Source organism: Cryptomeria japonica, chromosome 9, assembly GCF_030272615.1.
Source record: "Cryptomeria japonica chromosome 9, Sugi_1.0, whole genome shotgun sequence".
Taxonomy (NCBI): Eukaryota; Viridiplantae; Streptophyta; class Pinopsida; order Cupressales; family Cupressaceae; genus Cryptomeria; species Cryptomeria japonica.
The window spans coordinates 298,491,568-298,505,737 of NC_081413.1; positions in this window are offsets into that span (position 1 = coordinate 298,491,568).

Consider the following 14,170-nt stretch of genomic DNA (forward strand, 5'->3'; position numbering starts at 1 on the left):
TTAAGGATGCAGGTGTTTTGATATTTCCCAGATGGGATTTAAATTCAGCTTTGGTGCTTTATAGTTTCCTCCATGATATTGATGGTAAACTTAAATTTGCTCTAAAAGGTGTAACCCAAGTCTATATGGGTTCCATGTATAATCCTGATGAACACTCCATGCTAATTTGGTCTCTCTACCCTCCATAGAAGAGACCAATGATTTTTGATACTCAAAAAGATTTTGGGCACATCATAACAATGAAGGGAGGAGAAACAGATCCAATTGTCACTGTTGATCTGGGTGTTAATGTTGCCAAGCTTAATAAAGCCCAAATTCAATTGTTGTTGAAAGAGAATGACTTTCGTAGGGTAGATAATATCATATTGAGTAAAGAAATTGATCATTTAAAGGAATTACTAAAGCAAAAAGAGCCACAAAAATTGTTAACACAAGGTGAAAGCTCAAAGCCACGGACTAAAGCTAGCAAACTTAAGGAAGATATTTTCCAGCTCCAAGCCCAACTAGAAAGCGTCAAGACTGAGACACTATCTACATTTATTTAAAAAAGGTTTACCAACTGGACGGTATGGATGGATAAATATTGGGAAATTTACTCAAAGAACCAGCCGATCATTGAGGAGCATTAAAGGTTAGGGAAAAGACTTCATGAAAGGCTTGAAGAGCTCCAAGGAAAAGATGAGGTGAATTTAGATGCTATCAAAGGTTGTGAAGGATTGATTAAGGCACATGGAAAGTATATGGAAATGTTAAGATAATAAGGTGCTGATTTTCTAAGTGATGGATCAAATGGCATCCCACCCCTCCTCAACAAAGATGGAGACCAGGAAGAAAAGATGGATTGGATTTGAGAGTTTCAGTATGTACTCAAAGATTCTATGGAGGTTTCCAAAGGTGGACATACTGACATGGTGGTGGATTTTGTTGATAACATGGTGACAATGGAGATTGAAGCAAGAGATACAATACATGACTGTGACACCCATTACAACAAGGAGTATCTGGACCATTTGACCAAAGCACAAATGTGCTTAACTAGATAATCATTAGGCTCCTTTTAAGTTAATCTTTTAGTTTATTTTCAAGAGACTCTTTTAAAGGGTGTGACCCTATGACATGTTATAAATATTTGATGTAAGCATTTGCAAAAAAAATGGAGAAGTTAAAAGTTAGTTGGACATTATCAGCAATTTCATGTTTCAAAGAGAAGACTTTTGTTTTCAAGAAAATATATAAAACTCAGTTCTCTTATTTGCACTTGTGCTATGGATATTTTCATTTCAAGTCAGTTCTTTGTTGTTATTGTCTATGGTTGGTGATAGCTTCTCTAAATCTTTGTGTGAAGAAATTGTATGTTGCTTCATAGTTTGATCATCAAGATACATCTAAGAATCATGTGGCCTGTTGTGTTTTGTTTAATTGGTCTTTCAAAAGGAAAGTTAAATTCAATTAAATTAACTGTGAAGAATATCATATAGTTATATGACAGTTATCTGTTGTTTCTTTTCAATCAATTGAAGGGAATGTAAAATGTATTCTAATTAAACTCCATGACCATCTTATAATTTGTTAGTGGAGTTGGGATCCCAAATTGATCTACATGGATCTTTGCTACGAACTTAGGTAGATATTCAATAATGTACACCATGGTATGGTATACCATATATCCCTCCACCATAGAACCCTCATGATGTGTTCTTTGTCTAACCAAAGCCTTCAAAAATTTCAAGTTCCTCTCAACCATCCACATTGACCTTGTGTGTATAGGTCCACACAATTAAATCTCCTCAACTTGGTGTATGAGGTAGTGTTCTTGTGCATTAAAAAATGTTGAAGCAAGACACTTTTGCATTTCACACATTAGACGAGGAATTTTTCTCTTCCAAAAATTTATCTTCTTTATGGATTTCTTTAGATGACAACCATCTACAAGTGATTCAAGGCGCAACTATATTAATGAGATTTAACAAAAATATTCAATATATTACATAACAAGTAAAACAAATGGAAAATATAATATGTATACAACGAATTGAACAAATATCGCTACTTACCTCATGTATTTTCCAAGATCATATATAACTTGCTTGACATTGTTTTATAAGTTGTCTGAGAGAGATAGAGGTAGAACGTATTGCAACAATTATAAAATGATCTTTTCATTATTTTTCCAAAACTAGTAAACATAATACACTGAAAAGTACATGCAGTATGTGTGTGTGTGTGTGTGTGTGTGTGTGTGTGTGTGTGTGTGTGTGTGTGTGTGTGTGTGTGTGTGTGTATCTATATGTATTTGTATGTATATGTATATGTATATATATGTGTGTATATATATATATATATATATATATATGTATATATATATATAGATATATATATATGTATACATACATATATATACATATATACACATATATATATATACCAAAATAACTACCTTTATGAAGGTATGCCAATCATGTGTTTTCATCCCTGGCCCAAATTCACCTTTCTTTGTTATGATATTGTTTATGTTCGCTGCAAATATTGTGGGAAATCAAATTTTTCGTGTGACTTCTTTTATAGCATTGCTTTTCTGCTCCGTTAATAACCAAGGAAGGGTGCTTATATTAATTTGGTCTCCATTGCTATTTAATTGAATGACATTTTTCATTGCATGATTGGCTTCTTGAATGTCACTACAAATTTTGACATTTTTTCTTTGCCATGCCTTCCATCTAATATTTTCCATAACGTTTCTATTATATTCTTTCTGATATTCATTGTATCAAACAAATGCACAATTTGTAGTTGCTAATAGTAGGACAACCTACTAAATTTTTTGGGACAACTTTTTAGTCCTTGTGGAATTCAACCACTAATGCCTTGACAACCTTCATGAAGCATATAAATTAAACAAATTAACAATGACAATCATTGTCAATTACAACATGAGTAAACTATTACAAGTGTGGTTGTTGTTGCACCAAAAGATCGAGCTGCTAATGCCCGATACAACCACTAGACTTATAGAATCCACATGAGGGTGTTAAGCCATGTCACAAACCCGAGCGCTACACTGTACAACACAAGAAGACCAAGGGCACACACCTTGCAACAATCCCCTCGAGCACAAGCGAGGGGTTTGAACCTATGACCAAGCTTTGATACCACTTGTTACAAGTGTGGTTGTTGTTGCACCAAAAGATCGACCTGCTAATGCCTGATACAACAACTAGACTTATAGAATCCACATGAGGCAGTTAAGCCATGTCACAAACCCGAGTGCTACCCTGCACAACACAAGGAGACCAAGGGCACACACCTTGCAACATAAACAAAACATAATATAAAAATATAAATTCCAAACATATCATATATGATAGATAAACAATTTGATCTGATGTATAACCTTGACTATTAATTTTATTATATTCCAAATTCCATAGGCGAGGTGTCATTCTTCATGGTTTTGATGTAGTATCTTCTTTCCCATTGAAAAGATGTTTTTCAGTAGTTTGATACTTATAATTTCTATGGAGGAAGTGCTTATACTAATCAAACACTTGCTTTCCTAAACTTGTTGAACGACGAGATTTCATCTTTGGACCATAAACTTGACATGCAAATTTTTCCTTTGTGTTGAAGACCTGTAAGATCATATATAATTGGATTAAATATGTCAATTTTTATAATTATATATAATATCTACATAAAATTAAATGTCATTAAAGTGCAACGAATGTTATAACATACCACAAAAATGTGTTAGCCCTGGGGCATCATGAATTGTCCATACAAGCATTGCATGGAATTGAAATTGTCTTTGTCATATTGGTCTTGAGATGTCATACATAGTAATGTCATTCCATAACTTTAGTAACTCGTCGATAAGAGGCTCAATAAATACATTCATATATTTAACTTGATACTTACCCAGTTGAATGAACATGAACATTACATAATTATTTTACCATTTTACTGCAATATATATAAATTAATGTACATGACTATTAAATGAAAAAATATTAATTCATTATGCAACAAATAAGACAAATGAGATGATACTACGTTAAAGAAAATTGATGTAAACAAATACCTGGAACAATCATTGCGAACATTATGTGCTCCCTCTTTATTAACATCCATGGAGGAATGTTATTGTTGATAACAAAAATAGGCCACACTGAGTAAATAGATCTCAACTCTCCAAATGGATTGACACCATCCACTATCAATGAAAGCTTGAGATTATGAGGTTCTTCTTTAAAGTTTGGCCATTTTTCCTCCATGTCCCTAAATACATAATCATATGCAGGCATTCGAAGAATGTCATCTCCACTTCTATTCTATGCATGGTAATCCATAAATTGCGCTAAGGTTTCACACCTAAATAATCATTGCATACTGTAGACACCTAAAATTGTCATGTCTAATTAAATAAATATCTTTATTTAATTAATTACTTTAGCCTAATTCTTCTATTAATTAAAAAAATCTTTATTTATTTAATTAATTCATTTATCCTCTTCTAGCCTTATTTCTCATTTAAATAAATACATTTATTTATTTAAATTATCATTTTCCTAAATTAAATAAATATTTTATTTATTTAATTATCTCACTTGCTCTATTAATTAAATAAATCTTTATTTATTTAATTAATTCATTAGCTTTTTCTACCCATGACACATGTCATTCATCTCTTAATTCATACACTACCTACCCCTTTCATTATTTTATTATTTCTTTTACCTACCCTCTAATCATAGCCGACCTCCTTTTACACCTCTCAATCTTATCCCTCCATTTCATATAGTGTCTTCTATATAAGGAGATGCTTCCCTCATTATCAAACCCTAATCATTCATTCTAATGAATCATCTTAAGGACTCGACTACACTACGATCCTACTTGCAACCACATTCTGTTCTTTGTTGAGCTCTTGTGCACATAAAATCTGAGAGCAAATATATCAAGCAAGATCAATGGAGATAGGAAGAATGAAGATCAAAACCCTATTGGACATGTGATGGTATAATCTTTGTGATTTCAATTGATTTGCATTGTCTTAGGTAATCTTCATATGTTATGGTGGATCTTTGTTGTTGTTAGGCTAGGGTTTTGTGGTTGAATTCATTTAGCCTTTCAATATCGTTATTATTGTTATCCATTTTCACCATATACACATAAGTGGAATAATGGGAATATAATGAAGAACCTTGCGAGGAACCTTTTTTGTTAGTTGATCTTATCGATATCTACTGACATGACATTCTAGGCATTCTGTTGCAAATTCATGTTGTTTATGATATATAATATTATCATTGGGACATGCATCTATTGCTTGATATTCCATTCCAATATCTTTCATAATAGCAGATAAATCTTGGTATGAGAGAGGTAAAATATTTGATGATGGTAACAAAAAATCACCTATCAATCCACAACAAATTTTTTTTGTTAATATAAAGAATATTAATGGTACATATTTCATCCTTTATTTACTATTGATGAACTAACAACAAAAATAGATGAAAAAAGATGACATATATGACATACCTTAACATCCGTGAGATTGCTATGCTGGATAAACCAATCATAACTTTCAAGTTCAACACCAACAATACAACAGAGAGAAGAGTTGTTTCAGAGCCTTCATAAAGGGGCTCGTATGCTTTCTCAAGTACAGGTAAATCATGAACATCATCAAATTCCTCTCGATCATCATGATCAGCTGCACCACTAAATGTGTCATGGATCAATGTATTTGTACCATCATCTCCAACTGTGTTTTATGGCGCATGATCATCTTCTTCCATATGATCATTAACTTCATCTTCGATATTCATAGCACCATGTTCCTCCGCTTGTAAAACCATATTCTTCGGGTCGTGATAATCCAGATGATGTGCCCTAGGGTGCCCCACCTTTATAATAATGATCAACACAAATAAACCATGATCATGATCAAGTGATTTTTTGTATCTATAAAAAATGTTAAAACGATATAAATATTTACAAATTCAATCAATATAAAGACATATAATGAACATCTTACCAATGGATGATAATCATGCCCCCCTTCAACGTGACCATGTTGCCTACAATGTTTTTCAGTTGTTGTGATTAAAAGTCTTTCTTGTCTTTAATCTCGTGCAATTATTGCAAGGACAATAACATTTCCCGTCATCCTTTCTTTTCAATCTAGCCCACAATCTAGGAATTGTCTCTTCATTTTGTTCTAAAATAATATTATCTGACATGATTTTTCTTTACCAAGCTCCCAAGTATATGGAAACTTGAATACAATGGATCAAGTTGAAGAGTCGGCCACAAAAGTGCATACATTAAATTTGACAGAAGGTAAAAGACTCTCAAAGGTCAAAATCCCCTAATAAGGGTCCAAAATCCCAAAGGATCACCAACCCCTATTTTGAGCAACAACTCAGGTGAATTAAAATGAAGATCATTTTTTGTTACAATCCCCTAATAAGGGTCCAAAATCCCAATGGATCACCTCCCTCTTCTACATTCTTTGTTATCAGTTCTTTGCTCTGAACTCTTCACTTTCCTCTATTTTCTATTCACTTCTCTCTACACCGTGCTATGCACGCATTCAATGTTCTTCTTCTCTTTCCTAACTCTATATTCTCTTCTTATCTCTCTAATCCACCCTCTAAAACACCTCTTCTTTCTGCTCTACCAATTCTACTCTCTTTATTAATTGTATTACCAAATTTACTTTTTGAGAGACTCTTCCTCTGTATCATAAAACTTCCACTGATTCCTGAGTTAATTTTTACTTCTTTGGATGTAAAAGGATTCAAGATATTGCATCTACCATATATAATGATAGCCACCAACATTAATTGACACACTTCCTTCTTTTGGTTCAAATACGACCAGGCTCCCAACTACCATTAATTCTAGTATATTCATGCAACGATTCTCTATCAGCAAGAAATCTCTTTCTTAGATAGAAATTAAGAATTTCATTTGTTCTTTACTTACCACATCCTCAAGATCTTCTTTGCCATTAATTTTTCCTTAGTTTTAATCCCCTACTAAGGGTCCAGAATCCCCTACACGGACATTAGTTAAAAATGCTTTTTGACAAGCATTAGCCGTATTGGATCACAATTATAGATAAATTGTCAAAATCAATTTTATTTATCAAAAAACATTGATCGGAACCTTGATGAATACTAACCATATATCCATCGGTCCAGAAGTTAAAGGGAATATCGAAATAGCGACTAAAATCACGGAGCGTTGCAAGATCAAGGAACGTCGGGCATAAATGGAAAAAAATGAAAATTTCGCACAGGTACCCAATGATACAAATAATTACTGGACTTTCGTCAGAATGTTTCTTCAGATTTTGCAGTCATATGAGTTAGTGCAAGAGTGTCCAACCAAGACCAAAACCATCTCTTGGGCCAATTCACTTTATCCACAAGAGGCAGGAGCGTCCAACCAAGACCAGAACCATCTCTTGGGCCAATTCACTATATCCACAAGAGGTCGGAGCATCCAACCAAGACCAGAACCATCTCTTGGGCCAATTCACTTATCCACAAGAGGTAGGAGCATCCAGTTCGAGGACTAGAACCATCTCTTGGGTCAATTCACTTTATCCACAAGAGGCAAGAGTGTCCAACCAAGACCAAAACCATCTCTTGGGGTAATCATTATTTCGCAATTCACAATAAATCTCTTTCACAAATCTACTACAAAGTCTTTCATAATCTGATCATAAGATTGTCATAAAGTATCCACAATCTCTTCTCAAAAGTCTTTTACCAACTCTTCATATACTTCACCTTAGATCTCCATAATGTTCTCTCTTAGTCTAGTGTATATATTATATACTTGATTGTCTTACTTGCACAATACATGTATGTTTAACAATCTCTCATATTGTCTTGCCATTGTCATTTAATTGTTTCTTTTTTTTTTTGGACAGAGTTAATACATCTCTTCTCATTGATTAGAATGCATAAAAGATTTATTCTTACCGTATAGGCTGGAAAGATCATGCTCTGATACCACTTGTAATGTTCCCTTTTTGGAATTGCCCTGAATCTTACCCTCATAAATATCAAAGTCTACTAATTTTCACCCTTATTAATTCTGATATTAGATATTGATCCATTGACTTTCTTGTCTTCTTTGATCTTATGGATGGTTCCTCCAATTCCCCCTTCTCAATTGAATTAATCTCTTCTTTATATCTTCATTTGTGAGAAGTCATACCTCTTGATAAGAAATGAGTCATCACTCTTCATTGCTGCCCTTTGAGAATAATAAATTATTCTTCAAATTGATCTCCCTTGGATGTCCTCCTCAAATGAGATTTTTTCCTTTTTATATCCTCCAATGTGAGGGAGAGGTCACACCTCTTCATCATGTATACCCCTTTGGAAAGAAACACACCCTTTCCACCATTAGCACCTTTGATCAGTATCATCTTTTATCCATTTTCTCTTTTTCTCACTAGATTTTGTCCTCATAAGCGTACATCTAGCTTGTATCAGGTATGCATCTACAGAAGCTCTTAAGACACACTCTGATTATCTCCATCAAATATGAAAGCAATGACATCTGTAGTACACCTTTACTTTTTTCAAGTTTCGTAGAATGTGATGTGCATTTATTTTGGCATTCAATGACAAATGAAGTGGTAAAGAAATAGATATGTCATGCAGAAACTGGAAATGAACATTGGATTGAAATACGAGAAAACACTTCAATGCAAGTGGCGAAAGTCATTTTGGCATTTGGAATAGTTCAGGACCATTAGATATACAATAAGTCTCTTATGCATGCATTGCAATCAATCAGACACTTTTTATAATTCAATCAATGAAGTTTCAATTAGAAGCATCTTTAGTTTTCTATAAATAACTAAATCAAAATAAGCAGAACAAAATTTCATATACATCAAAGAAAGGACACCATTTTCCTCGTATGGATGGCCAAAAAGACTTTGATTTATTTACATATAAAACTAATAAAGTCTATTGAAGAAAAAATAATGGCACGTGGGACACACAAAAGAAATAAATGTTTCAAACTATATTGCTAACTAAACGACACAAAAGAATAAGTAGTGCTTAATTTCAACCATATCATATCAAAAAGAAAAAATACATTATGCATGCTCACTTCTAACTCGGTTTTACAGAAGTTACCTGGCTTTAATTCAAATCCAAAGCACTAGTGAGATTACCATGCCCAAGGACCCTCACACGTCTTAATATTTCAATTGATTACAACTTGCTAGAGCCTAGTATAACATTTAAAATTTTTACAGGTTACATTTCCATTATAATTTACTTTATACTATTAATAGAAGAATATCAAATGAATTAAATAAATTAATCTTTTCAAATTAACTATTTAATAGAAGAATAATCATTAGAAATTGAGTTCTCAAAGACTCTAGATCTTCTGTATTGAACTCGATATTTATTAAGAAGTTGCATGAATTTATTTTTATTATTCCACAAGGACACATCTTCCCCAAATCCCCCTATTTTAGGGATGGGGATATTTCCAGGATGAAAGGGCTTAAAGGGAGACACCCTGTTATTCCCCTCCAAGAAACCCAAAAGGATTCAACCAAAACTCTTGAAAAGAGTGCAAATATATATTTTTTAAACATTAATGAACTTTAAGATGCATCAAGTTAAACATTGCAATAACATTTGCAAATAAACCCAATTAACAAAGAGATTGATTTAACCAATACAAAATGGAACGTCTATGACATGAACCTAGCAATTATAATCCATTAAGAGATTAAGGCAAGATTGAATACATACAAAATCGATAAATTACATTACATCACTTAAAGCTACATTCGTCATAATCCATATTACTACATTTAATTCATAACTTCATACATACAATTAAGATGAATATCACTTGAATTACATTAAACAATTTAACCATAATGCCATTCATACATCCTAAATAAAAAGGAACCAAATGAACACATACACCATACAACGCCAAAATTGATATCAGTGTTCACCCCTAATGGGCTACATCTTCGGGTCCGCTTCAAGTGCAAGACCATTCTATTAAATTATGGTAAAATATACATAAGGTTTGCATCAATTAAAACCTGCCATCAAGGCGTACATAATCAAAAGATACATATGACCACAAAAGATCCAAGAGATACATGAACGATCCAAGAAGAAGAAAGAGGATCCATCTAAAACGTGATATGGAGTAAATACAAGAGAACAATTAGAGCACCAACAAAACTAAATCCTCGCAATCCATCATAAGTGTCACATGATCTAACATGAATATTAGGTACTCACAAAAAGCATAAACAACCAGATATGACTCCCACAATAGTGCTCCAAGCAAAAGCAACACAAACTGTACACTAGTGAACATAAGGGAAGAGTGTCATCATATAGCTTGGTATGGTTACCCTGACAGGCCTCCATAGGTCCTGAACCCCATCCATTGGGTTACCCTAGTAACCTCTCCCAAACCTCTTACCCCATCCAAGTTTCATGTGGACCCAACACATCCTTTCGTGAAGACAAGGTGGTTGGTTTGCCATTCTAGGCCTTCTCACTGCATCCTGAGTCTATACAAGCACTCAAACATGAGCGAAACACATTTATCTTGTTTAGTGTTTGTAGAACCCAACCCCCCATTTTTAATTAAGTGATCACTTATTACTCAACTTTCGATGGGTTATCCTGCTAACCACTTTGGGCGTGGCTCCCACTCGAAAGCCACTCTCCCTTATGACACCACAACCTATTGAACTCTAAGGTACGACTCACGATACCAAAATTTTCAAGGAGTTCAGGCTCAATAATAGTAGTTCACTTGGTCACACGAACCTAGTACCTAGGTTGAGTAAACAAAATGATTTCATTGAATCACACAAAGAGCCTATAATAGATAAACAACACCCATATGATTGCATAAAACAATTAAATATATGATTGTACAAAAACACAACTATAAGCCAAGCACATAGGCAAAATAGAAAAATACATCATGATATGAAGAATTCAAGTGATTTTGATTACCGTTTAAACTCATTGACCAAGCTACTAAATCTCTAGTTTTGATAAAATCACTTAATAGGAATTTGATCTCCTGAAATGTCAATAACACAATTCGCCTATAATCAAATTTACATAATTTACATGTTTTATTTTCCCAATTAAAACATTCTTAAATATTTCTCAATTCCAAATTAATTCATTAATGATCTAATTAAAATTCTCGCAATACCACTAGATCATTAAATTTATAAAACCAATACATATATAAATATATGAATTTTCCTCAATAATTCATTCCCACTAATATATATATATATATATATATATATACCTAATTACATTATATATCTATTTTATTAATATTTTAATACACAAATATTTAAACTTAACTTAATACTAAAATTATTTTATCTAAGCTAATTATTATAATATAATATTAAATTAAAAATAAATCTTTTATTAAAATATAAATATTAATAAATTTATAGAAAAGTAAAGTTTAAAACTTACATAAACTTTATAAGAAAAGTAAAAGGGGAAGTAAAGTAAAAGGGGATGGTGGGGAGACCAAACATTAGCCCCGTAAAAACATGTAGCCCCGCCTCCCCCCGCGCAAACCCCAATTTCTTAAAACAAACATATAGTTTTGGAAATAATTCAGACTGTATTTTGTTTTTTAAGAATATATAGAAAGCTCATATGGCAGCATAACCCCTCTTGAGGTAAATTTAACAAATTTTATGCACCAAATTAACAAAAGAAGCATCTAATTTGCAGATTTAAACTCTAATTTGAAAGATTTAAGAGTAAATTTTTTAGTTTTTTACACACACAGAAAAAGAAACTCATAAACCAGATTTGAAACCAGTTTCTCTCATAATCAATAAAATTGATTTGGGCATCAACTAAAATTGATTTAAATTCAACTAATTTCTTATTTACAAAACAAATTGAAAGATTCAAATGATTTTTTTTTTTGTTTCTTTTCAACACACAGAAATCTAATTTTTTTTATAGAAATCATTTCTTTTCTCATAAATGAGAAAATGATTTGTAACCAAGATACAAAGGATTCAAAGCTAGATTTGAACTCTCAATCCCTTCTAACAAATTTGCAAAGCTTTTTAAACAGGGAATGCAACACACATACAGGAAATTTTCTTTCGAATCAAACAAAAATTAAAGAAAACAGAGGTATCAACAAAATCCCAACCCTAAATAGCTATCCTTGAAGTGTTGAAATGAAGAGTTCCACCCGCTGGATAAATTTCTTCACAAAGATCCCCCAAATTTTCCTCAAAAAACTTCTTTCCTCATTTCATGAAAAATATGGTTCTCCAAAATTTCCTTAACCTCGATTTATTTTAGGTTGAAATTGTTTTAACCAATAAAATATTTCCATAAAATTTAAAATTCAAAAAGTTTTTTCCTCTCCAAAATTTGATTTTTCAATTTTATATAAAACTTCAAATTTACATATTCAAAGTCAATGGTAAGATATTTTGGAGATATTTTAATTTTCTTAAAAAGTTTATTTTTATAAATTCAAAATGCATAATACAATTACATTTCACAATTTGAATTGATCAACTCACTAGTTAATTGAATTTAACGATTTGATTTATCAACTAATCATTTAAAAGGGGTCGTAATAATTAATTTGATTTAATTACGAATGAGCAATAAACACATTTAACCAATTAAAATGCTTAAGATTAATTAAATCATTTCACCCATTGCATAATACGAACTTAAGTAACCTAATTAGGCACATAACCTACAAACCAAATAAAAAGAGAACTTACGGATGACCAACACCACTCACATTGAGCATGACTAGGGGTAACACGAAGGGCGTAAGAACTTATATTCTCCCACATCCATCAAATCAATAAGGTACGCTCAAATCTGTGAAACCAGGTGGAGTCGATACATCATACCCACACGATATTCAAACCTGCAATTTCCTGCATCATCGATACACATGCATATATACATAAAAACAGGGTAAACACACTTGTGAAGGAGAATCATGACTTCTCATGTCTCACCATAGTGAGTGATGAGAAACCATCTCCCTGCAACCCATACATGCACATGCATGATACATTCACATGGTGCACAACATGCATAAAGGAAACGAGTCAGTCCATAATCATTAATGCGTAATTGAAATCAACATTTAATCATCGTCAATAAATTAATGCATAATCCTCATTAACTAGAACACCCACACATTAAAGCATGTGTCATCATGATAGCATACTAGTTGCACATAAACATCATGACCAAGGGGGGAGGGGGGGGTCTACAAAGCTACTGAAAAGTCAAACTTAGTCAAATTATGTACGTGAACAGTACGATCGGGGAAGGGGTACTACATCCTCCCCCATAGGGTTCGACTTACTCCTGGAAATCACAAGTCTAGGGTAGGAACATAGGGGCACCACAAGTCAAAGTACTCACATTATATAAGCCAAAATCTTGACTATATTGTAAGAAGTTGCAATCTATAAAATCAGTCTACTAATGTGCAGATACCAACATTCAAATCAATTATTTTAACATAATTATGTCATCCCTTTTCCAACTTAAATAGGTTTTCAATAAAAATTTTGTTGCACAGTCCTTAATTACTAAAAAAACAATATGCTACACAAGCATGACAATGAGACAAATCATCTTTCACTAGCTAGGTCACGTATGCTAATTTATCTACTCGACTGCTAGGAACCATAATTCCAACAAGTATTCGTACAAAATATACATTTTGCTACTGAAATTCTTGTTCAAAGAATATATATCACAAGGTACAAACATCATAACATACTCTATCCAAACGTAAAAAACACTCATTTCACATCAATACTCATCATAATGATGATAATTAGCTATTAGATATATCATTCTACATATATTTTCCTTCCTACATTACTAGGGCAATATATCATAATCAAGGTCGAGTACACAATTCACCCATAATTAGGGAAGCATACTATATCTAGGGTCTTATAATACATACACATCGAATGTACAAAGATTCATGGTATGCACATCCAATCATAAGAAACACCTCAAAACATCAAACATCAAGACATACTACAATCTCATTCTAAGAGAGTGAGTGAATACGATTACAT